This window comes from Dermacentor albipictus, chromosome 5, assembly GCF_038994185.2.
Source record: "Dermacentor albipictus isolate Rhodes 1998 colony chromosome 5, USDA_Dalb.pri_finalv2, whole genome shotgun sequence".
Classification (NCBI taxonomy): Eukaryota; Metazoa; Arthropoda; class Arachnida; order Ixodida; family Ixodidae; genus Dermacentor; species Dermacentor albipictus.
This window is the reverse complement of record NC_091825.1, coordinates 145,136,006-145,163,335: the sequence shown is the minus strand read 5'-3', so window position 1 is coordinate 145,163,335 and position 27,330 is coordinate 145,136,006. Positions and strand designations below refer to the sequence as shown.

Genomic DNA, 27,330 nt, shown 5'->3' with positions numbered 1-27,330 from the left:
CTTGCGACGAATACCCATGCTCCTTAGAGGATAAAAATAGAGGATAAAGAAGTTCACAAAGATAAATGTATTCACTAGGATAATGCTTAAACACAAGAACATCTAACACACCAGGTGTGAAAGCCTGTCGATAAGTTCTCATTGAAACAAAGCCTCTGGATGTCGGGTGTACACCAGTTTTCATATGCACGATTGAGACACAATTACACGCGACGCAGTATACAGTCCATAACTGTCGAAAATACCGGCGTCTTCAAATAAGCGTTGAAGTGCTTTCATAGCTTGGTGATGCACTTTTGATGGTCATGGGCCTGACATCTTGGCAAGTGAAAAAGGCCGATGCGAGTCAAATAAACGCTGTTCTTGTTCGAAGCGATGGCTATGTTTGGTGTGCGTGGAACGATAGAGCGGTAGGTGGCATACGTGCTCCTGGTCGTGGCTGCACACACACGCTGATTAGCATACATGCTTAATTTTAAATTTTAGGCGGTATTTGCTTGATGTAAGCAGTTCCGAGACGCAGACGATGTAAGAAGGATGTGTCGCGATTGAGCTCCCTGTGCTCTGCAAGAACTGTTGTTACTACTTGCATCACTCGAACAGAAGCAAACATTCGACAACGTCGAACAGAGAATTTTCGAATCGAGTGCGAATGAAATCTCGAAAGCCATGGTTGGACGACCAGCCTCTGTCGCAAAAAAGCATTCTTCAACATCGATCGGACTGAACGCCGTATCAGAAGGCCGTGCTTCCTGACATCCACTGGCTAGTGCAAGCGCCCTTGCTGCTATCCGTTCCTGTTTCTTTTTCGCTCTGCCTCTCTTTGTCCTATTTCGAACCCCTACTTCCCCGACCCCAGCGCAAGATAGCAAACCGGAAACTCGCATCTAGTTAAGCTCCCTGCCTTTCCCTTTCTCTCTCTCTGGCCGATCACACCAATACATGTGTTAACTAGAGGTGTGAAGTTGAGTAGTGACGAACCTGAAGGATGTGGACGATGGCTCACGGATAGTACGCTTTATTTATTTATTTATTTATTTATTTATTTATTTATTTATTTATTTATTTAGAAATACTGTTAACTCTCTCTTGAGGGTCATGTTGCAAACAGAAGTTTAGACATACGCACATACTTATTACATATATGTATAAAATAAGTAATACAACCAAACAATAAACACATAACAGTAACTATAGGTGAAACTCAAACTAATCATCAGATTTGATGACATAAATGTACATCAAGTAAACGCATCAATTCAGAAACATAATTTGTATTGAGCACATCTTTGGGAAGCCCGTTCCATGCCTCAATTGCATCGGGAAAAAGAGAATACCAAAACACATTCGTTCGAGCAACATAAGGCTGAAGCAATCGCGTATGATCCACCCTCTTACTTTGTTTTCAAGGCAATAGTAAGTAGTCGTTTTTGTTAATACTAAAATCACCTTTCATAAACTGAAAAATAAACTTAATTCTACTTTTAAGTCTGCGTTTGTTTAGCGATTCTAAACCACACAATCATAACATCGTTGTAACTGAGTCATTCTTTGTGTACGCTGAACATATAAAACGGATCGCAAGACGTTTGCTTTCTAGCTTATTTTTCAATATATTCTGATGAGGACTCTAGACAACACTGGCATATTCAAGTATCGGTCGTATAAACGTCTTAAAATCAATCAGCTTTACGTCCCTACTTGTGCCCGGCAGTTGTTTTTTTTTTCCTTATAAAGTATAACGTCCGTGATGCTTTGAGAGAGAGAGAGAGAGAAAGCAAGGTCAGGAAAGGCAGGGAGGTCAACCAGAAGAGTATCCGGTTTGCTACCCTACACTAGGGGTGGGGGAAAGAGGAATAGAAAAAGGAGAAAGGGAGAGAGGGAGCACTGAGTACGTGTGGGCGGGACACTATGCAGAGGGACACTATAAACGGTCTCTTAAACCGGTGTACCTCAAGTATTGCAGTAATGCACGATTCGCTTTTCGTGCCAGTGACGGGTGTGGCCACGGTCCGAGTATCTTTGACTCGGTGAAAGGTCGTAAGTCTAGTCGGTGCAAACTTTCCTGCAGAGAGAGGCGTTGTACATCGTAGCGGGGGCAGGTACACAATAGGTGCTCAATGGTCTCCTCGCACCCACAGGAATCGCACATCAGGCTCTCGGCCATTCCCAAACGAAAGGAATATGAGTTTGTGAACGCTACTCCCAGCCACAAGCGATACAGCAAGGTTGCTTTGAAGCTTTCATTGTCAGTATGTGTGTGCCACTTTAAGTTATGCGTAATTGTGGCACCCAGGTACTTGAAAGCATCTACTGTCAACAAGGCGTGATTCCCGTAGTGATATTCAAATGAAATAATCTTTTTTCTCTTCTTTTTCGAAATGTGGGTAATTGTTGACTTTGAGTCATTTACTTCCATTCCCAAAGTTTGACACCACAAGTGTAACGCTTGTAGACACCGGTTAACTTTAAGCTTGTCATCCCCATTATCTATTTGTGCGTAAATTAAACAATCGCCTGCACACAGTTTGAACTTTACAGGAGGCTTTGCTATCTCTGCAATATCAATAATACACATATATATAAAAAAATAATGGCCCGAGAACTAAGCCCTGCGGGACTCTGAAAATACTACTAGTGAACCAGAAACGACAGCTTCTATTGTTACGTATTGTTTCCTATTTTTCAGGTACACTGCGATCCAAATGCACAAAATGATTAAGTCCGGCAAGATGGAATTTATTCATCTATCTATCGTAACCGGGCTCAGTCCTGGTTAATCTCTCTGCATTTCATTTATCATTTGCTCTCTCTCTCTCTCTCTCTCTCTCTCTCTCTACACATATGACATCAAGGTGCCGTTGCAAGCCCAAAACAGTCGAAAAGTCATGAATTGTTTCAATAAGCTGCGTTCGAGTTGAAACACAGCTGCTGAAAGCATGCTGATAAGAATAAAATAACTTATGGTATCCATAACGCGATAATGTGCTTGGCTATGACTTGTTCCAAGGTGTTGCCGCAAACGGACGTAAGTGAAACCGGTCGGCAATTGCTTGCAGAGAATCGCTAACCACTTTTATAAATAGGAATAATGAAAGCTTTGCTCCAGTCACACGGTAGCAAATTAGTACAAAGGGATTTTTGGAAAATAATTTTCAAGTAGTGTGATAACCACTCCGCATAACGCTTCAAAAAAGAGGGGTGGGTATTTCATCGGGCCCACTCGCCTTTGTTTTTAATCAAGAGACAGAAGTTGTTGAAATAATCCTCCTTGGCTGACAATAATATCTCTAATCGATTCAGATAAGTAGCATGCCGTACCCACGTCTCCCTAGTCGCTTTTGCGTCGCCTGAAAACTGACTGAAAAAAAAACATTTCAGGCTGCCTGCAATGTAAGCCTTTTGGTGCAGAACTTCATTACCACATTTTAGTCCCATAATTTTGTCCCGCCTATCAGCCACATAAAGCCAAAACTTTCTAGGCGAATGTTTACGAAAAGTTCTGAGCTTGAGATTAAAAAATTGTGCTTAGATTCTAACTGCGCATCCTTCGATTCCCTTCGTGCGCGTGCTAGTTCCGTTGAGTGATATTTTCTTTTAGGCAAGCTATTTAATTTCCGCTTCTTATGAACAATATCTTGCGTTATCCAGACATTACGCTTCTTTATTTTCTTCACTCTACTAGGAATAAATTCGTCAAGGCAATGTTTGATTATGCCTTTGAAGTGCTGCCATAAGTCTTCTACAGTGTCCTGCTCGGATGTATGCCGACATTGGCTAAATGAATACCATAGTGGTGACCAGAATGGAAGTATCATCTGCGTTCACGTAACCCTTCACCTGTACAGTCTTACAAGATCTAGCTCGCGACAGACTTAATTGAATTGTAACCGAAACCATTTCGTGATCAGCAACACCCTGATGAACATACATCTCACAATCATCTATTGTATTTCATAGGAACACCAAGTCCAATATCGACCTAGACAAAGACGTTATCTCTTGTATATTCACTGACTATTTGCTTTAGGTTCCAAACATTATTTCCAACAACTTTTCACCACAGTCAGTTTCAACGTGACCAGGCAATGAAGCATACCAATTAATACATGGTGGGCTAAAGTCCCCGGTCAGTATAAGCCTGGTGCTCCTACTCACATGGCCACACACACAAAAAAAGAAACTGTTCAATTCGTCCAGAAACGCAGGTGCTGTAGCGTGTGGTCTGTATACGACCCCAACAAAGTATACAGCTATTTGAAACGTTTACTTTACGCCACACTGTTCCTGGGACATTGCTTTCAACTGCTGAGGCCACAATAAATTTTTTGACAATTATAGCAACTCCGCCCCCTCGTAGGTCCCTGTCCGATCGAAACATGTTGTTGCCTTCCGGCACGACGCAGTCATCGGTCACACCACTGTGCAGCCACGTTTCGGTTATGGCCACACCACAGGTGGGCTCCCTCGAAAATAAAATATATTCAAGTTGCTTTTACAGTATATGCATGAAATTGGCTTCTATGCTTGTATGTAATTTCAGTCCGCCATTATGCCGCATGGCAACCCAGGCAAATTTTAAAGAAAGCTGTGTAAAGCGTCGACATATGGCAGTCAACTAAATTAGAGTTCGTATACGTCCTTAAGAAATATGTTCAACCACTCTGATGAAATGTACAGAGCGTGACACCTATAGTGATATATGTACACATCCATAAATGCGTTTCTTTACAATACGTGTAGTTTTTAAGGCGCGAAAGCTGCATGTTTTCAGCAGTACCTTTCTTAGACCTCTGAACATGCTAAGTATACACTCTATAATTGTAGAAAAAAAATACATACAGCCGCTTTCAAGAGTAAGAACCTACCTATCGTGTTGTGCTATCCCATACTGCAACCGTCAGGCTTGCATGCTTTCCATATACCGTAAAATATTACGCAATTTCTTTGCTAGGCTACACGCCTAGCGTGCCCCATCAGATCGGAAAGATGATAAACGACAGGATGCGCACAGTGAAGGATACGAAGGATACGCACCGACATACACATCTTACACAAAACACACCCCAACACGCAACACAGAGATTCATTTAAAGATAGATCGACCCACTGGAACCTGTGCCTCTCTGGAAGGTTTAAAGCACCTTCGTTGCGCAGGACGCATAGTCAGCGCTAGTTCATGGGCCAGGTTCACGCTTCCTAGCCGGAGGACACGCTTATTCAGTGCCGGCATTACAGAGGCTGCTGTTTCGAATGCGAGTACAGGCTGCAAGATCAGATTGAGTTGCATGGCTACGTCTTCCCGTACGTTGCGCGCAGGGTACAGTGGCGATCTTACGCGTTCTTTTTTTGAATGTAAAGTGCTTCGCGTTATCGACACTTAGCGTATAATACGGTGTAAACGTGCCCGACCGCGCATTTCGAGGCCACTCGGCACGCGAAACTCGCACATCGAATCGTAAGTGCGAATGCGCCGGTTTACTGTTGCTTTGCACACGGCAATTACGCCAGCGCTGACATCAGCAACAGCTTGTTTCGGTCCCCCACGGTGATCTTGCACCAGGAAGGATCTTTCGCTCGATGGCCTCTTCTTGGAGCGCGTGCCGATGATTTCTGCATAAATTGGCCACCTTCCTGGCGCAATACCTTATCCGTTTCAAGGTTCCCATTCAAAACAATCCTTAAATAAGCGCTGAACATGCTCGCTTCCCCCCGGAAAACGCCCGAACGAACACAGTTTCCTCCAGGACTTCTGCGCAAACAGATAACACGTCCATACGCAAAGCGCGTTTTGCGGTTAGCGTTACACGTGTCAAAAGAAAGAAACCTTCGTCCATGCACGGAGGTCCTTGTGCACCGTGCCCTCGACCATCGCCTGTAGCGTCCCGCCCGGAGAAATACGACGGCGGCCGCTCAAGACGCTCTCGAGACGCCGGTTGCGGTATCCGACTTAATTGGCACGCGCATCGGTCGCGTGTGTTACTTGACTGCCAATAAGTCGCGGTCGCGTCCTTATCGATGCGCTTCTTCCCTGTTGTGCCGCGCCGCACGCTCCTTGCCACGCGACGCTCCCGGCAGTCACGTCTCTCAGCGCTGCTGACGACTGCGAGGCGCGTGTCTGCTTTTTTTCCCCCTTATAGATGTACACATGGCCACGGTGAAAAACAACCGTGATTGATGTATCCAATGAGGGAGCGAGAGAGGGGGGGATACTGAATTTAAACGGGAGTTTGAGGCTTTAGCGTAAATAAATACCTTGTATGGCTTACGCCAGGTCTTTTGTGAGATATATGTACGCAGCGCACGGATATTAACGTGTGGCGAGCAGCTAGTGCCCTTTCTACTCGTCTCTGTATCCTCTTCCCTCACTGCAGGGTGGCAAACCGGACGCACGTCTGTTTAACCTATCTGCCTTTTCTGTAATCTATCTATCTATCTATCTATCTATCTATCTGTCTATCTATCTATCTATCTATCTATCTATCTATCTATCTATCTATCTATCTATCTATCTATCTATCTATCTATCTATCTATCTATCTATCTATCTATGTAAACAGTGATGCTGACTTCAATGAGAAGCGCCACCCCCACCACAATGGCAAGGAGTTGCGTAAGCTGTCACCGAAAGGAAGAGAAACGGCATCTGCAAATGCCCGTCGAGTGCCTTTGCAAACACGGGTCCGCCAATCCACTGCCGCAATGGACCGATGCCTCAAGATAGCGATGTTTCTGTTATGTTCGAAACGTTACAAATTCCAATGGTAGTCACATCGACACCCGCCGTGGTTGCTTAGTGGCTATGGTGTTGGGCTGCTGAGCACGAGGTCGCGGGGTCGAATCCCGGCCACGGCGGCCGCATTTCGGTGGGGGCGAAATGCGAAAACACCCGTGTACTTAGATTTAGGTGCACGTTAAAGAACCCCAGGTGGTCAACAATTCCGGAGTCCTCCACTACGGTGTGCCTCATAATCAGAAAGTGCTTTTGGCTCGTTAAACCCCCTTAATTTTTTTTTTTAGTCTTTTACGCGTATTGACACACATCTATGGCGGGTAAAGCGCCTCGCAAACTGTTACGCTTACATACACACACATTCATTCAGGTCGTTTAATATTGTGCACACGTATATACGCGTCATGGTTCTTCCAAAATTAAATTAAGTTCAGGGGTACTACGTGCCAAAACCACGAAATCATTATTACGCATGCCGTAGTTGGGGTTCCGAGTTAATTTTGACCACCTGGTTTCTTTTTTTTTTTTTACGTGCACCCAATGCACGTTACCGTTCCACTGGCGTTTCTTTGATTTTCGCCCCCCCCCCCCCCTCCCTTCGCCACCGAAATGTGGCTGCTGCTGCCGCCGGGCTTCGATGCTGCGCCCCCGGGCTTGGCAGCGCAACGCCAAAGCCACTACTATATGCCCACCACAGCGGGTCTCGTTTCGCATTGGAATGGCCGACAACGCTCTCTACAATGCCTGTCTTTGCGAGGAGACGCTGGAACACATTCTGTGCGACTGTCCTGAATATAATGTTCAGAGACAGTCCATGGCGTCCGTTCTAGCGCACCCTGACAGTAGACCATTGTCAGTTGCAACCATTTTCACATATCGCCGACAGAAGACATCGCAGCTGAAGGCGACGAAGGGACTACTTCGGTTTATGAAGTAGACGGGCTTGGACAAGCGGCTGTGACAGTGATGTCACGTACCGCGCAAGAGTGACAGACTAACCAACGATGTGTGTGCCATGTTATGTGCTCTCCATCTCTTCTCCCCATCTTTCATCCCCCCCCCCCATCCCGCTCCCATGTGTAGGGCTAAACTGGTTAACCTCCCTGCCTTGCTTCTCCACTTTTTCGTTCCTTCCCAAAATCAGTGATTATTTTAGGGACACCGAAACACGGAATTTTTTTTAGCGGTATGTCTACCTATCCACAAAAACATTTTATGTAGTGTATAGAAAACCTGTAAATCGACAGTCTACGGACTTACGGTTTTACACTTATTTTTGTCTACAGAGCACCTGCAGTCACAAGTATGTAACTCCGTGAAACCCAAATAGACAACACGAAAAATATGCACATCCAACGCACATGTTGTCATGTATGTGAAGCAAAGGCTTCCGCGAAGCGGTTATAATCTAATGCTTTACAACTAAATGCGATACGCGCAACTGCGTTAATTTCCGTCTCACGCAAAGTGTAATCCCGCGCAGTGCTTACGTTCGTATGCACCGCAACAGGTCACCGCAAAGGTTGGCGCGGTAAAGCTGGTCGCAGTTACGCTATGCAGAAGTGCATACACCGAATGAGGCGAATGCAAATTGTGGTACGCCGGCACGGGGATGTTACGAGGACGAAGGATTATGTTTGTTGAGGGAGGAAAAATGATGACGTGTGTATGCACAGCGGAGTACGACACATATCTAATTAAATCTTAGGCTTACGTAGCCCTCGTCCCAAATAACCCTCGTCTCACATACCCATTTTGTGCGATTGGCAAAAACAAGAACATAACGATAACAACTTCGCATTGAAAACGAATTGCTGACGAATTTTCTCGGTATATAACGTATGTTTTCTATCCAAAGGACAAACCTATGAGAAGGCGAGCTATTCCACCGAAAAGTCACGCAGTCGTTATGATGTCTATAAGGAAATATAGTAGCATTTATTATTATTGTTATTCTTTTTGTTAGTATCTACTTCAGGCAGCAGGCGACAGCAACATCGAAAGCAGCGTAATAAGAAAACAGGTGTCTCGCTCTCGTAAATTATGGCTGTCTCGCCACTGTGATCGTTCTGCCATTCCACCAAGCCATGTCCTTTTTCCCCGATCCGGGACGCCCGTTTTTGAAAACACTGTTTCGTGCCCAAAAAAGCTCAGATCACGCGCAACTGCCCCATTTCGTTACATAAAACAGGAAACGGGACGACGACAGCGCCAAGCTCGCGCATTGTATGCCGTATTTTCAGGCATATTACATGCTTCGAAAAATTGTACGCCTGTACTTTTCGCACGTGTCCCTTTATGGGAGAGAGCGCCATCGTCAACGGGCTTTGCTCGAATATAAACACTTGCCACGGTAGTGCGGCAGCATGGTTCAGATGCAGCGTTCTGCATCTGAAACTAAAATCTGAAAACGTGGAACTCAAATACAACAACAAATGTTCAAAAAAATGGCTGTGGCTTAGCTAAGGTTAAGCCCAGGATGCGAAGCATACTAGCCTTTATTTTAGTTGTTGAACCACTGTTTAGCCTGGTGAACTGCTGTTGCTTGGCTATATTTGGTTCGGCTAGACGAAGAAACAACTCATGCAGGCGAGTGCACGAGTTGAGACCCGGCTATGTAGCTACGCGGCCGCAAGCGAGCGCACGAGTTGAGCCTCCGCTTTTGCAGCTGTTATGACGTCATATGGTAGCTACGCGGCCGCGCGCGGCGCAGCAAGGAAGAGCGTGGTTGTGCGGCTAGTATGCTTCGCATAATAGAAGCAACTTAATAAAAAACATAGCAAACTTAAAAGAGATTAGACCCACATATGAGACGAGCAGCAATGAACAATGGCTCATACCCTCAATGGTAGCTACGCGGCCGTGCGCGGCGCAGCAAGGAAGAGCGTGGTTGTGCGGCTAGTATGCTTCGCATAAAAAGAAGAAGAAAGATACTGACGGCCCCGAACTTTTACTGAAGCGAACAGCACGCCTTACACGGTAGTATCCGTCCAGAGCAAAGTGATACGCACGTACCATACCGTGTGCGTGGTTGTGCAGCTTGTGATAAAGGCACTGTTACCCTTCCTAAAGACAACATACCTATGTCTATGAGAGAACAATGTCTATGAGAGAACGCCGTAGTGGGGGACTCCGGACTAATTTTGACCACCTGGCGTTCTTTCATAGCGTGCACCAGAGTCTTAGTTATATCCGAGCGTTTTTTTTTTGTTTGTTTTTGCACATCGTTCCCATGGAAACCCGGTCGCCGCGCGCCCGCGAATCGAACCCGCGACCTGGAGCTCAGCAGCGCAACAACTCCGCGGGCACTGAACCGCCCCGGCGGGTACTACACGAACTACATACGTGCGGCTAATGGGTGCGAAGATACGGAATGCTTGCGCCGTCGTGAGCGCGCGCAACGTTTCCTCTCTCGTGGAAACAATCCCACGGCCGTCATTTCCCCGTAATTGCCTTCGCTTTCGTTTTCATACTTTCTTTTGCGTTTCACCGAAGATGCTATATAGTCAGGTGCGAGGCGGCGACGGCCGTAGACTGTACAGAGACTCGACTTCGGAAGCGGCGGGGCCCGGACTTCCGGGGGCGTGGTCTCTTGGGCGCGGAAGTGCGCGAGATCCGCACTGCTCCGGCATGTGAGCTGCGAGTGCGCGTAATTGAGTTGCGATTGCGGTCGCGCTTCACCAAGTGAGGCTTCCCGCTCATTCCCGTTGTTTCACGCTCATTAACGTGTGAAGCGGACGTATCGAAAAAAAAAAAGAGTTATATTTGAACAACTCCGATGAATCACTTCGCTGAAACAATGGCTATATGGTGCCGCTCGACCTCGTAAAGCGCTCGTAAGCGTGGTTAGCGAGTTCCCACAAAGAGTATATCTATCTATATATACCATGTGTACTATCTATGCATACCGCAAAGAGTATAGTATATCTGAGATCTGACTGCGAGTGCAGCTGTGAGATGACTATATATGGAGGGCAAGGAAGGGTGTGGACGCGGCGACGAATCGGCGCACCGTTTATACGAAGCTGCATTAAATACAAAGCCTGTTTCACTTTTTCTTGTCGCCTGTTTTCCCTAAGGCCTATTTTCTTTTCTTTTTTTTTCAAGTCGTCTTTCGTCCGTCTAGACGAGAAATAGAACGAAAAAGAAAGAATGTTTTTTTTTTTTTAAATCTATTGTGGCCTTGTGTGAGAAGCGCCACCAAGGTGAACTTTCTTTCTTTCTTTTTTCACTGAATTCTTAGCATTCTCACCGTGCCTGAAAGTTCTCAAATGAATGTCCGTGATAACGTCGCCGTTAAGATGCATTATTGGCAGCAATAGGAAAAAGCGAGCACGCCATTTTCCCCCAACTTTCTGTCGTACCACCTAAAGTGCTTTGAGACGCTTTGTTAAACTTCTCCCGCCTTCGCGATCGGCCCACTTTCCCCAGTCTTTTCCTCGTGCCAGCCAGCGCTTTGATACGCAGCGTGACATCATTTTTCCTTGCGAACTTCTGTATTTCATTATCCATGTAATTTTTTTTGTCCTTGCCCGTCTATTTGTTTTGCAAACGTGCGCGGAGACAGCCGCAGGCGTGCGTGTACCGCAGTTATTCGCGCACAAATTTCAACCTACAGCACTGCTAACGATGCACGCTAACAGTGCCCCTCTTCTGCAGCAGCGATACCGAGATAGAGGAATGCCGTCGTTCTGCCATTACGTAACTATAAGCTTTCGCGCGGGGATGCTCGCAGGCGCGTCCTGCGTGGCCAAATGTCCGCAGTTTCTCGTTGGCATCGTCTCGACCGAGAACGCTGCTTCCGTACACGCAAGCACAGACGCAGCATGCGCGTGCCCCTAATTAGCAGACGGCCACTTCCGGCCACTTCTGGCGCTTTCCTCGGACTGTTGCTCGGGACAGGGGGCGTTGCCACGGGCGATGCTCTATTCCTGCTGTACGTGTGCTGTGTATTCGTCGTGCAGTATGCGTTTCATTTTTATCATGCCCATCTGGAGTAGCGCACGCCTACCAAACATCTCCAGGGTTAATTAAGGAGTCTCTCTCTCTCTCTCTCTCTCTCTCTCTCTCTCTCTCTCTCTCTCTCTCTCAATGGAAGCCACATACAGTAACTCATTTCCTGCATAACCGCGCCTCCATCGCAGCGCTACGGCGCCCGTCAGGTGAACGTTACTAGACGTTACTATAGCAACGTTGCGTCATTCCCCGTCCCTGACGTCGACAGGAGAACTAAATCCTTTGGGGAAGGACGGCGCGCTCCGAGCACGAAGTGTGCGCGGAGACCACCACCTCTCCCTGGACGAGCGGCTGCACAATTCCCTGCAGAATAGCGTACAGCGCTAACACAGCCGTTTGAACGCAGCGCTGCCCCGCTTGTGCGGGAAGCACCGCATTATAATTCGAGGGTACGTATTCAGCGTTTCTTCTACTTCGCAGAGACAATGTGCCCTATGCCATGTCTAATGCGCACATCCATCAGTGTGATATTCGAATACTAATTTTCATGCCACACTTAAGCTGCTATAGGCGCTTGAAGTGTAGTGAGCTTTGTATACCTAAGGCTATCTACACTGAACGGTAACTTCGTATTCGGTAACGTGGTTCGTTGTGTATGGTTCTTCTCCTCGGCATGCAGTGTCACGCTGTCATACTGCCTCTTCATCCTTTTTTCTTTTTTTCGGAGAGATAGGCCTGAGGAGCATTGCTCTAGCCGGCTACTCTGACGTGAGTGAAAGAAAGAGTTACGTAACGGCTATCGGCGAGGATAGAGGTAAGATGCGATAAGCCTGAGGTATACCTCTAGCCATGCACTCCGCGGTGGGGGAAGGAAAAGAGGTAAACAATGAGTAATTACAGCTACTGTATACGTTTACGCCTATACGCCATGTGCAGTAAATATATAGGAGCAATGTGATGGGTGGCTGCGAACACCACAGACAGGAAGAGGCGAAGCACACGGCGAGCCGGTCTACTCAAGTGCTGGCGTCCAAGCCGACGCCCTTCAGTGAATGACGTAAGGCACCGACGACCTAGAAACCAAATTTACAACCCCGCCTGGAGCACCACAATTCAATGTGCTCCGACAGCCTCTGGTTTGCATAGATTTGCGATAGAAGTAAACACTTGCGTGTAGATCCTACGTACGAAATGAACGTGACACAGAATATATACGGTCCACACTCACAACGGCACCGAACACAATGCCGGATACTGTCGCTTTAGCGTTGGATGCAGAGCGGTATAGCCCCCATGATACATATGTACATATAGGGCGTCCCAGCTTACTTTAACCAAGCTGTTCAACGAAACAAATAATTGAAGAAGCATGGTGCAACACACGATTTTAAGTCCTATGGTATTCGGTCGTCGGCGGTCTGAGGACCGAACGCCATAGGTATTGTCGGCGTACCTTGCGCGGGATTTTCTTTTTTTTTTCGTTGAACAGATTCGCTAAAGTTAGCTTGATATATGGTCCCCACCTAACGTTAGTCAAGCTGTTCAACGAAAAAAAAGATTGTTTAAAGAACACATTAATATATGCAAGTATAAAACTTACGATGTTTAGTCGTCGGACCACTGTCGACCGCAAATCGTAGGTTTAATATTTGTAACTTGCACCATGTTTCTTTTTTTTTAATCTTAGTTTTCTTTGAATAGATTGGCTAAAGTTAACCGGGACACATGCGCAGTCTCTGAAGATGGCTTCGGCGATTCTCCGAGGAGTTCTTTATATATATATATATATATATATATATATATATATATATATATATATATATATATATATATATATATATATATATATATATATATATATATATATATAGATTATTGAAATGAATAATAGGAGAGGTTGGCGCCTGTATGGCGGCACCAGCTACTTTTTGTCACTTGGCAAAGGGGAAGCAAACGTGCACAAGAGATAATAATGTCCCCCAATATGGCACTCAGTAGGACACCAGATAGTAAGAACGTGTCGCGGTGTCAAAGGGCTAATCATCATCATCAGTCTGGCTACGCCCACTGCAGGGCATAGGCCTCTCCCATATAGGGCTAATATACGTACACAAACCGTCCCTACCCCTTGTAGCGCGCAATAAACATCGGGCTGGAAATGGACTTCCGCTTTGCGAGTGCCGCGCTAATTAACATTACACCGGGTTACATAAAGCACCGGCATACGTGGGCACAGGAAGCATTCTCGAGACGCACGCACGTCCTTGAAGTGTAAATACCGTATGTACGTGCCACATTCAGTTTCAAGTTAACTTGCACCATGTCGTTGAACATTAGATGTAACTGTTTTACTCGACGTCGTTCGCTGCATGCGTGCGTGTCTGTGCACACTCATGCCAGAAATAAAACTAGAGTGCTTACGGCATTAACCGCTGATAGCGCCATCGAATGTTTCGCCGATCCGATCCATTCCAATCCTTGCTGCGAGCTACGTTGTCTAACATCTTTTTTTTTACTTTTACGCTATCCACGCAACTTTATTACGACCTCGTTAGCTTCCTTCGTAATCCCAACTATGCGCTCTTGAAAGTATGTGGTTGCACTACGGGAAAATGATTTTAATCACGCTTTCTTAGCAGTTGTTTTCCTGTAAGAAACGCTCAGACCCGAACGGCTTTCGTTTCATAAAAGCGCCAGAGACACATGGCATCAAATTGTTAGTTAGTTAGTTAGTTAGTTAGTTAGTTAGTTAGTTAGTTAGTTAGTTAGTTAGTTAGTTAGTTAGTTAGTTAGTTAGTTAGTTAGTTAGTTAGTTAGTTAGTTAGTTAGTTAGTTAGTTAGTTAGTTAGTTAGTTAGTTAGTTAGTTAGTTAGTTAGTTAGTTAGTTAGTTAGTTAGTTAGTTAGTTAGTTAGTTAGTTAGTTAGCAAAGGCGTGAAGTTAGATAACAGCGGCAATCCTTATTTAGCCCGAAGATCGGAAGCGCTGAAAGAGAATGAGATTCCGGAACGAGAGCGGTCTTGTTCTTTCGCCCGCGGTGCATTCACTTCCGCTCTCCCGAGTATACCTCGCAAGTCGTCTGTGCAATAATATTGCTCCCGACCGAGTGCCCGCCACCAGAAAAGGACGTTCAGCCGGGAGTGAGAACCTGCATCAAGAGCCGCCCACATAATCAGGACAATACTTCCTCGGAATAGCAGCTTGCGCTTGTTGGTTTTCCATCCTGTTGTTAACAGCGCAAAACGTAGACGGGAGACAAGCCGAGAAGACGACACCACAAGCGCTTGTGGTGTCGTCTTCTCGCCTCGTGTGCCGTCTACGTTTTGCGCTGTTAACACCAGAAGAGTTCCTCAGTCACTCGTTGCCTCGCTCCTTCCCCAGTGATAATTATCTGCAAGGGCACGCCTCACCGGCCAACTTGCAAAGACGCCTGGCAGATATGGAGATAGCTAAATGCGCGAAGTTATCAGAACACAGAGACCGTTTCTGCATAGCCGGAAAGTGGCATATCCTCGTATGAGTGCATAGCCTTGTGCTTTCAAAATCTTGCATTCGCTTCCCCATGCCGTCCTTGCATATCCATGAATGGCGCCGTACACAACGTGCGGCTTCGTACAACGGCGTACAAACGAGTAAATGTGTCGGTGGCCTGTATAATCTTGCACCTTGCGTATCTCGTGTTAGTTTCCGCTCACGTGCCTTATCTTCTCACTAAGGAAGCCGAATGAGCAAGAGGACGCGGTACAAGCGGGAGGCAACGTTTCGACAAGTGGACTTGTCTTTTTTTTTTTTCAAGGCAGAATGAAGAAGGAAGTTACGCAAAGTGTACCGTAAACCGGCATCGTGCGATCGGGTTAGCGATAAGATACCCTTGGATAACCCACCTCACCGCTCCCTGCCAGCTTTCAACGCGTTCACCAAGCGGTAGTTAATGACGTACGCGGGCGATTGTGACATCGGTGCTCAGTTCCACTGAATGCCTGCAGTGAGACACAAGCTATCCAGTTGCCATCATCCATTCAGAACTAGCGCGTACCAGCCACACTTCCTTCCTCCGATAAGTAAGCATCCGCATCTACCGATGTCATTTCCTGTCGAGTACTGAACCAGAAGATACTGAAGAACGCGCGGCGTAAAGTCAAAGTGGGTCGCTGGATTCGGGGTTACAAAAAGTAAACATAACTACTGGTTTTTCTGGACACTTCCTACGCAACGAGTGCCCTTTGAGCAACAAGGCCGCGACAGCGTTGGGCCCCGAGCCCCCGCATCGAGCACGGACTGAGAGCGGTCGTCACACGGAGCGGTACCAGGGGCGCTATAACGCAAAGCTCTTCCAAACTTTTCTCTTCCAATTCGGCAGTCAGCCCTCCGCGATTGGTCAAAACCTTTTTACGACCACCTCCACTTCACTTGTCTCTCCCGCAACGCCACGAAAACCGCGATAGCTCCCCATCTGATATGACGTGTACACGCTGATTATGCGTGATGGGGCAGAACAAAATAAAAATAGTTATTTCTGATTCGACGCTGTTATGATCGACCTGTCATGTGTGAGAGACATTCGGGCGTACGTTCCCATGACAAGATGATTTGCCTCGTCCCAGAAAAGGCTGTTACGATAAGCCTGGACATCGACCTGTCAATTGCGAGAAGCGTTCAAGAGGGCGTCCCCATGTCGACATAATTACCCTCTTCTCCGAAACAGCGTCACCCCTTTTATTCCTCGAGCTGACACAAAGGGAAAGACGAATAAAACCCTAAGGGCAGGAGGTCGTCGACGACAGAGCCTGACGAGTGCACTAATACTTTCACAGGCTCTCCAAGAAGACAGCGACGGCCACCAGACCGCAAGGGGTTATATAAGGCCGTCCTGGCCCCTGTGTTAATCAGAGCCGCTCGAGACTCGGATGAGAGTAACAACCACGTACCAATGAAGCGAATACAATCTCCTCAACTTTTTTTTTTTTTTCATCGCGATGCCCGACTTCGTTGTCGTTTCCTGATTATTGCGCTGAAGACCCACCTCGCCCGGACGAGATCGTATCAACGCCTTTTCGCCATTAGACCTCGGCCGTTGGTCAAACGCTTTAGGGCTGCACTGCCTTCACCTGCCTGTCACATGACGTCACCAAACCGCGAGAACTCACCGCGCCAAAGTGACATGTACGCTTTAATATGGCGAACAAAACTGAATTTTTTTTTCTGAATAGCCGCAGGCTGCCCCTTTCCGAAAGGAATAAAAGAGGGATGCCGCCGATCGCTCAGGCACTGGCTACTCGCACGTGCCGGAGAGCATGGGTTTATTTGCGTACGATAAAGCTTTTTGCGTTGCGTGTAACGTTTTCGAGCACTCTTGGCACGTTTACGACCTCGCTCTGTCAATTCTTTGCCGAGGATCCGTTTAAGCAGCATTTTAATCTCTCCGTTGCATGCCACCGCCATTTTCGACCAGCCACCGCAAGCTAAATAAGGAAAAGCGGACCAATCGCCGACGCCGGCACCACCCTCTTGGTCCGGTTATCGATTTCCAGTGCAGTGGCTCGGCCCCATCGAATTCCCCTCCACTTGAACGTGCTCCTCGCCTCTTGTGAGCCAATTAGATAAGACGAGCTGCACAGTGTAGGCAATGTTATTCGTTTCTAAAGCAAACAAAAGTTCCCTCCTATAAACGAGGAGAGCGTTTGATTGGTCAGTTCAGACAATCCTGCGGGTCACCGCCCGACGCTTGCGTCGGCGGTTATGCAAATATAACGTCAGGAGATTGGAATAAAAACACATTGGAATATTGTTACCTTATAGGGCCCCATGTTTTTATTTAATTTTAGATTTTAATAGTTTTACTAAAGTTAACCGGCACACATACGCAGTCTCTGAAGATGGCCTCGGCGATTCTCCGAGGAGTTCTTCATATATATATATATATATATATATATATATATATATATGATTGCAATTAATAATAGGAGAGGTTAGCGCCTGTATGGCGGCACCGGATACTCCTTGTCACATAGCAAAGGAAGCAAACGTGCGCAAAAAGAGATAATCATGTCCCAAAATATGACACTCACTAGAGCACCAGGTGTATAAAAACAATACAATCCAACAGCACGTGAACCGCAAAGTTCGCGCATGAGTATGCAGTACACATACGCATACACATAAAGTCAAGTATCTTGAATGGCCAAAACACAGAACACAAGTAATCGCACTGCAAAGCACAGAACACCGAGTAATTGCACACAGCCGAGGAGTCCCGCTGTCTTTCCGTGGCCTCCCTCTTGAAGATCAAGCAAATACAATGTGGCGTGTACACACGAGTGGCACGTGCGTATAATGGCGCACGTCGTCGTCAAACACGCTGCCAACATACGCGTCGACGATGCCACCCCGCGTTGCCGACGACCGCGCACATCTTGCACAACGCGCCGCACGACCAGCCCAACGGACATGGCTCTCAACTTCCCGTCATCGTGCCCTTGTTCGCCGACTGGAAGAGAGAGAGAGCGAGAGAGAGAGGGCGTAAACAAAAGAAAGAAAAAAGAATGGATAAAAGAAAGCACGGAGACGGCAACGACCCGTTTTGCCTCTTGGGTTGCATGCGCGTTTGTTTGTGTTTGTCGTAAATGCAGCGGCCGCCGTTTCGTTGCTGCAGCAGACAGCCGTCGCCCTGCTGACCGATTTCCGCGCATTTTTAGAATCAAAACAAGCGCAGACGCGAGAGTGCAACCGGAAGATAGGGTTGTTGATCCGCGCCGGCGTCGGGGCGGCCCGTTGTGCGGGGAAGTGCACGGAAAGAAAGTAGGCAGAATCATCAAAGTTTCCTGGCACGCAGGGCACGGCCGGGGCGTTGGGAGCTGTGCGTCCCACTTGGCTGAAAGCGGGCGTGTACGCATGCGCCTCGATGCGGCGTCTATGGCAAGAACGTGCCGCGGTGGTCAAAGGGCTAATATGTGCACACAAACCGTCCCTATACCCCTTGTAGGGCGCAATAAACATCGGCCTGGAAATAGACTTCCGCGTTGCGAGTGCCACGCTGATTAACATTGCACCGGGTTACGTAAAGCACCGACGTAACTGGGTGCAGGAAGCATTCTTGAGACGCACGCACGCCCTCGAAGTCTGTATACAGTGGGCATGTGCCCATTGTATACAGTGGGCACAGTGTAATACAGTGGGCATTCAGTTACAGGTTAACTTGCACCATGTCGTTGAACATTACATGGGGCTGTTTTACTCGACGTCGTTCGGTGCTGTAATCTGTGCATGCGTGAGTGCCTGTGCACACGTTCATGCCAGAAATAAAACTAGAGTGGTTACGGCGTTGACCGCCTAGCACCATCGAATTTTTCGACGATCCGATCCAATCCAATCTCTTGCCGCGTGCTACGCTGTCTAACAATTTTCGTTTTTGTGACGTTTACCTAATTCACGTAACTTTATTACAGCCTCGTTAACTTCCTTCGTAATGCCAACTATGGGCTATTGAAGCCATGTGGCTGCACTACGGGGCGATGATTTTATTCACGCTTTCTTAGCAGTCGTTTTCCTGTAGGGAACGCTCAGACCCGCACGGCTTTCGTGTCATAAAAGCGCAGAGACACACGGCATCAAATTCAAATTTAGTTAGTTAGTTAGTTAGTTAGTTAGTTAGTTAGTTAGTTAGTTAGTTAGTTAGTTAGTTAGTTAGTTAGTTAGTTAGTTAGTTAGTTAGTTAGTTAGTTAGTTAGTTAGTTAGTTAGTTAGTTAGCAAAGGCGTGAAGTTACCTAACAGCGGCCATCTTTATTTAGCCCGAAGATCGGAAGCGTTGAAAGAGAATGAGGTACCAGAACGAGAGCGGTCTTGCGCTTTCGCACGCGGTGCATTCACTTCCGCCCTCCCGGCTATACCTGGCAAGTCGTATGTGCAATAATATTGCTCCCGACCGAGTGCCCGCCACCAGAAAAGGACGTTCAGCCGGGAGTGAGAACCTGAATCAAGAGCCGCCCTCAGTCACACGTTGCCTCGCTCCTTCCCCAGCGATAATTATCCGCAAGGGCACGCCCCGCAGCGCAAGTTGGAAAGACGCCTGGCAGATATGGAGATAACTAAATGCGCGAAGTTATCAGAAAACAGAGACAGCTTCTGCAGAGCCGGAAAGTGGTATATCCTCGAGCAAGCGGATTGCCTTGTACTTCTGAAATCTTGCATTCGCTTGCGCCGTGCCGCCCTTGCATATCCATGAATGACGCCATATACACAACGTGCGGCTTCGTACAACGGCGTACAAACGAGTAAATGCGTCGGTGGCCTGTATAGTCTTGCACCTTGCGTATCTCGTGTTAGTTTCCGCTCACGTGCCTTATCTTCTCACTATAAGGAAGCCGGATGAGCAAGAGGACGTGGTACAAGCGGGAGGCAACGTTTCGACAAGTGGACTTGTCTTCACTTTTTTTTCAAGGCAGAAGGAAGAAGGAAGTTACGCAAAGTGTACCGTAAACCGGCATCGTGCGATCGGGTTAGCGACTAGATACCCTTGGATAACCCACCTCACCGCTCCCTGCCAGCTTTCAACGCGTTCACCCAGCGGTAGTTAATGACGTACACGGGCGATTGTGATATCGGTGCTCAGTTCCTCTGGATGCCTGCAGTGAGACACAAGCTATCCAGTTGCCATCATTCAAGCAGAACTAGCGCGTACCAGCCACACTTCATTCCTCTGATAAGTAAGCATCCGCATCTACCGACGTCATTTCCTGTCGAGTAGTGAACCAGAAGATACTGAAGAACGCGCTGCGTGAAATCAAAATGGGTCGCAGACTTCGGGTTTACAAAAAGTAAACACAACTACTGGTTTTTGTGGACACTTGGTATACGCAGTGAGTGCTCTTTGAGCAACAAGGCCGCGACAGCGTTTGAGCCGCGAGCCCGCTGGCATGGATCACAGGCCGAGAGCCGTCGTCACACTGAGCGGTACCGTGATCTCCGTTCAGGAGAAAACAATGCCTGAGGAACGCGTCCCGACAAGCCGATCCGGAGGACGCGCTGTATGTATAGGGTTTCTTCAAACATGGGGATTTCTGCTAATAAAACCCTATGCATTCATGTCTCACCATAAAATACAAGCACACCGATGGCCCGCTCGATTACCGCAATCACTGTAAGCGGCCTTCGCTGCCAGCCATGCTGCCAGGTGACAGACCCGTCAGTGTATGTCTTGTTTGTTAAGAGCACCAAACGTTGCACGAGCGAATAGACGGTCTGAATATAGTGAGCTTAACAAACATATAGGCCTAGCAAGCAAGGTATTCAGTTCTATAGAATAACTTGCATGGTCGTAAACCCGAAGCACACTGCGCTAATCCGCTGAAGCAGTCTTCGTGCACCTACCGTTGGCTAACGTATTACGGAGAAAGAGCAGTTCGCTGGTGACACCCGAGATCGCAGCTGAGGCGCCAGTTTGAGAGCCTCTGTGTCACTCGTAGAAGCTGCTCTGCCAGCCGACACCTCCGAAGTTTCTCGTTTTCTCTGATGTGAGCCGTGCGCCAATGAAACGCGTGCGTTCAGCACCCCAACGCGGTAATGTTGTACATAGGCGCCGACGAGGGGGAGGCTCCGGGGCCCGAACCCCCTCCGGAGTTTTCAGGAGGAAGCCCCCTTTCCCCTGGCTATGCCAAAGTCTACACCCCTAACACCCCTCCCCTCACCCCCCCCCCCCCCCCACACACACCAGAGTTTTGTCACCCACATGATTTGAAGTTTCTATTGACTCGCTTCGACCTTTCCACTTAAAATTATATTGTGGCTAATAGCTTACTGCATCATTGTTTGTGCGCACGTGCACGGCTTTCAATGCGTGCTTTCCCTTTATTTCTGCAAGTCACCACAATAGGAGGACAAGCGCATTAGAAGCCCCCACCTTGCGGCGGCTGCCTCATTCGTATTTTCTGACTTCAACATTGTTTTAAATTTCAGCCGTAAACACCATGCACACATATATATATAATTATGCACGCAGGATAAAGTTTACTGTATTTTTGAAAGAGAAGAAGCCAGCCAAGAAGAAGAACAAGGAACTTTATTAAAGAATGGTCTGGCACTTTTTGTTGTGGTGGCCTCAGGTGGCGGCTCGAAGTTTTTGGACTTCGAGGATTCGGCTTGCCAGACGGCCCAGAGCTGGTCTGCCAACTCTGAACTTTTGATAGACGCCTCCCAGCGGTAGCCAATTAAGAACTATTTCTAAAGGTATGGATAGCCTATGCCTAGAGAATGTATATGGTTTATGTTCACCTCGCTTCAAATTGCTTTGCGTGCTTTTATGACCCTGTTAAAAACCTGCAGACCTCAGTGACCCCTTCGGCAGAGTCTCTTACCAACGGTGTGTGAAACGCACGTGAATAATATGTGCCTCAGTATTGCTTCTCTTTCCAGTAAGCAATGCTAACGACTCATGAAAAAAAGCTCTTCTAATAATTTACAACATTTATTAGGGATGGAAACATCGTCATTTGCACGCGAAGGTCATAAGTATATGCAGGGCGTCCCAATTAACTATCTTTCCCCAAGATTTAAAAAAGAAAGAAGAAGAGCAATTGCGTTACTCGAAGAAAGCCTGTTGCATCTTGTTTCCGGTACGGTGGAGTGGCTGCCAGTACTTCTTTAATTACTGAGATTTAATTAGGTAATTGTAATTAATTATTTAACTCGAGGGTTACTATCCTAATTATGGGCCTGAAGCATTTGTGGGCACATTTAATTGCGGTATTTTCAGCGACGTACTAATTGTGTGCTTCTCGATTTGGATAATTCATTATAATTATCAAATTAATCTTCAGTAAGGAAAAAAATCACTGGCGGCTACTCTATTGTACTGGAAACAATATACAGCAGGTTTCCTTCGAGTAACGCAATTGCTTTTTCTTTAAGTCTTGGTGCATGATAGTTGGGACACCCTGTATAGTTCACTAAGTAACCCTAAGTGAGGCCAAGCCGGATTCACTCGGAATCAGAATCAACAGCAGTCATGCGCAGCAGCGCTTATACTCGGACTTACAGAAAAGAGAGAGAGAGAGAGAGATGCTGCGATTTCTCCGGAAAGGCGAAGCAGTATTGGTGACAGCGAAGCATAAAACAATTTCACGAATGAAGATTACGCCACTGAGATATAGATTCTTGGTGGTGCGATGATTCAGGCTGTGAAATTGAATCGTCTCCTACTACGAAGTCTTGTATATATATATATATATATATATATATATATATATATATATATATATATATATATATATATATATATATATATATATATATATATATATATATATATATATATATATATGTTCCGAAAAGCTGGTCGGGCCCCAGCCCTTGCCGGAACAATTAAAGCTTTTCGTCTATGAATATTGACGATATGTCACTTGGTCAAAAATCAAGTGCTTTGGTTTTGGTTTGGAAGCGCTTGCGACAAGGTCGTTAACCAGTGGCCTTCCCCAACAAGAACCCCAATCGCGTCCGATGTCATTGGAGATCGCGCGCGAGGCCTTCGCAAAGGGTAAGGACGGAACCGCAGTGCGCCCTTGTTCCCTGGTGGGCGCGCAATGCGGCGGCGTGCTATTCACGACCCAAGGCGACAGCCGTTACGCGTGCAGCGATGAACGAAGAGATCGAGGCTAGTCGCTACGAACGAGTATTAACGTGCTTGCACGCTGGCGATAGGATCGGGCCTTGAAGCTAAAGATAGCGCTTGCGGAGAAAAGGCCGGCCGCGCAAGCACTTGTGCGAGATAAAATGAAAAAGGTAGGGGTTGGGTTGAGGAGGGAATCCGGAGGCGTTAAATAGTGTGGCCGACATTCTCGTATCACTCTCGTTTGCCTCGTTGTTTGCTTAGACACCGGTTTGTTGCGCAATTCTTCGGACTTTTGAGGAGCGAATGTTCATTCATTAGGATGAAATCAGAAATGTGGCACCTATTATAACACCGTATTTTCCACAAACAACAAATTGTTCAATGATCAAAGGAACGTGAAGTACTGTGATAAAGGTTCCGTCAATAAAAAACTTCTCGCAAATGTGTCTCAAGAGCCAACATAAAAAAAAAGAAAATTAGTTAATCCCTCCTTTCAGAGGGATTGGTCATAATACGAAAGTGAAAAGTGCATTCTAAGAAGCAGTGGTAGCTTCGTTGCAAATTCGCAAATACGGGTCCATAAATGTGCGAGGTCTGTTATTAATTATGCGGTTTCGCTCGAAGGGCGAAGCAACGGCAGCGATAGCAAGCCCGCGAGCTAGGTTTTCCGCGGCCGCGCAGCCTAATCTGCACTCTGGAGGCTACGCGTCCCAAGCATGCCCGACGCAACGGTGAGTGCGTATGTGGCGAAAACATAGAGTGCATTTCATTTCATTTCATTTCATTTATTCAACCTTGAGGGCCCAAAGGCATTACATAAGGGGGGCGTGCATCAAAGTCGAACAGCTTCATAAGAAAGTGGACATTGGTTGTAACAGGTAGAAAAAAATAAAATTTCAAAAAAGAAGAAAACGGAACATATACACAGTACCAACAAGGCGATAAATAAATAAATGTGGTATTCATGTGGTTATGTTGGCATTATCGAAATCGTTTAGTTTTTCGCGAAATGTTTTGCGGTGGCTGCACGAAACCATGTCATCCGGGAGTGCGTTCCAAAGTGTTATGGCATGGGGGAAGAATGAGAAGGCAAAACTGCGTGCGTCGGGAGAGCTGCATCGCGCGCGCCCGCCCATGCACACCACCCACCACGTGAGAGGTCAGCTGCCGCGGCGCCACCAATAGGTGACCGTTTTCGGGGACCGTTGTCTAAAAAAGCGCCGGAACGCGCTAGGAACGCGATCGCGCGTACTGCGTGCCGGCGCGCGAAAGCTCGCGTTTGCCTCACCTCGCGAGTAATGGAAATGTTAGCCTACATACGAGACGCGCGCCGGCACGCCCCTATACTTTCCCTCGCTATTTTCGCCTTGGTAGACATCGTTTCGGTGGTTTCTTTCTTATTTATTTTTATGCGAAGCATATTACGAGAGCTCAACCCAGCTCCTCAGGCGCGGCGGTGTCGCCTTGAAACCACGTGACACCGTGACGTCACGACAGAGGAGAAGTGGCTTTGGCTCAACTCTTGCAGGACGGGCTGGGTGGGAATCGAACCAGGGTCGCCGGAGTGTGGGACGGAGACGCTACCACTGAGCCACGAGTACGATGCTTCAAAGCGGTACAAAAACGCCTCTAGTGAATGCGGTGTTGCCTTAGAAACGAGCTGTTTCTAAGGCGTGCGTCTCTTGCTCAGGCGCACATTTCGTTGCCGCGCCGAACGCTGCTTTGCTCGACGCTCACCGCGTCCAATGCAGGGCGCGTAGTCGCTGCCCTGTAGCCCATTGTCTTACACCCCTTGGCGGGTCGACGGGAACGCTGTCGCGTTCCACTCTCGAAGGCGAAGCAGTAATGCATGAGTTGTTTCTTCGTCTAGCCGAACCAAATATAGCCAAGCAACAGCAGTTCACCAGGCTAAACAGTGGTTCAACAACTAAAATAAAGGCTAGTATGCTTCGCATCCTGGGCTTAACCTTACCTAAGCCACAGCCATTTTTTCTTTCCAGAGCACCGATATTTGACAGGGGGAGATATCTGGGCTCGCGCCGCGCTTCGACGCGTACGATCTGTCCTGCATCATCTGCTCGTGCACGAGGCGGCAAGCGTACGCTTGGCATTCAGACCACAAGGCAACTCCAAGCACTACTCTATTACTCTTGTAGGTGATCAGGATGCCGCCCACGTTGACGTTATATAGGGCCCTTGAATGCGAAAGCCTTACGACTTGTCTAAGTTATCACGTTAAAACAAAAACTACACCTTAATCCACCTTGCTCTAATTTTTGCAAACTTTATTCCAACTTCCTCTAATTTGTACTAACCTTAATCCACCTTAATCCAATTTTGGAAGTGCGCCACGGTGTCCGTCTGACGCCGTGGCGGTTTACCGTGAGATTTCGCAATGCAAACCGCAGTAGTTCCAGCGCCGGGAACGTGACGTTATCACTTGGTCGCGTGGGTTTTCTCGCTATCCCATGTTAACTGCAGACGCTCACCGGATTTTCCGCTTCATCATCATCACTATCATCACCATAATCAACATCCTATTTTAAGTCCACTGCAGGACGAAGGCCTCTCCCGGGGAGTGACGAGGGAGGTAGTGGCCGAATACTGCACCGGGGAGGCCAATTCCGTTTCTGGCGAGGGAGTGCCTTTGTTGAAGCTTAGTGGGCCTTCCTCATTGGATTAGTACAGCCCCACTGGTTCTCGACGTTTTGCCAGGACGTTTTGCTATACTCCATCCTTCATGGGGCATATAAGGCTCTCGTCTTAATAAGAGCTGCCACGTACCGAACGTTGCTTTAAAGGGTCCGGCCACCTTGTAGGGACTACAATGAGCAGAGAGGCTCCATATGGAGGAAGGGGAGGCGCCAAAGGAAGTTGACTTGCCGAATCTTGACTTGCCTGATGTCATGCTCCTTCCTAGTCTTTTTTCCTTCATGGTCATGCAGCGTACTCGATGATGAGGCCAGATGCACTCAGAGAGGCACTGTTCGTGCTAAGAAATTGCTGGCAACTATTGCAAGACCTGCTCCGCCTACAGAAGATATCCTCCTTTTGTAATACCTGTAACGACGCCCTTATTTACTCGCATTATGCCGCCGCTGGATGTGTCACAATGCAATAAAAAACGTTACTGTAAACTTGATTATTGTTTAATTGGCCAATGAGAGCACGTTTCGTATGAGTATGTTTGGCGTCAATTAAACGTAGAAAGTCTATAGCAAGCGTCAGGTTCTTCATTACGGATTCCCAGCGTGTGAAAAAGAACTTTATGCGCGCAAAAGGAAGCAACAATGGCAACAGCGCGCATCGCGTGTTAAACGTCCAGCCAATTTCGATAGTAAATGTAAGCTTACTCCAAGTGAGAGGGTTGGAGAACGTTTATAGTTAACCAGACGGGTTAAATCAAGGTGGTAAGCTGACACAATTAGTGAGCTTATACGGCTTGCGCAACTCTTACGGAACAAATCAACAATATGCGGTGAGAGCTGTGAGAAGGTAGGTTTTATCAAACAAGTTCTGATTCGCTCGCGCAGTGTCCAACGAAATGCGCCTGAAACCGTGCTCGTAACTGGTTGTGGACGCTCTCCGACCATCCTCTTCTGTACATTTGGAACGCCGCCGAAGGGCCCATTCGTGCCCTGGTGATCGCGGAAGCGGCACCGCATTACGACTACCCAAAACCGGGAGATCTATAACGCTGGCACTGCACTGCATTTCTAGGTCGTATGGCGTTTTTCTAGGTAACGACTGATCTTGGTGTTTGACGCGTTGTCTGTCCACGTGTGTTCCACATTGAGTGTGCTCAGGAGAACGCTTTCGCTTCTTTCGCAGTGTCGCCACCTTTGCGTTTCTGCGAACTCTCGGGCGCTTGTGTGAAGAGGTGAGGCCTCAAAACGTTGGCCGACTCTTACCTCAGAAGCAACTTGCAGTAGTGCCGAATGTACGAGAAGTACACAGACAACACCCTTGCTCAACGAAGTATAGTTCCGGGAGTAACCACCTGAATATTGTGCAGGATTAGAGAGATTTATTTTTGCTTT

The 27,330-nt window shown here is 47.3% G+C and overlaps 1 protein-coding gene and 1 long non-coding RNA gene across 5 annotated transcripts in view; one reads left to right on the top strand and one right to left on the bottom strand.

The window, feature by feature from the left end:
* LOC135906298 (flavin-containing monooxygenase 5-like) overlaps window positions 1–27,330 on the top strand; it is an 85,441-nt gene that overhangs the window by 27,578 nt on the left and 30,533 nt on the right. The gene's annotated exons all lie outside the window — the stretch shown is intronic.
* Window positions 17,567–27,330, bottom strand: part of LOC135906299 (uncharacterized) — a 41,316-nt gene continuing 31,552 nt past the window's right edge. For all 3 annotated transcript variants that reach the window (XR_010565686.2, XR_010565687.2, XR_010565685.2), the window contains one exon: window positions 17,567–18,174. This is a non-coding gene — a long non-coding RNA (uncharacterized lncRNA). The remainder of the gene's footprint in view (window positions 18,175–27,330) is intronic.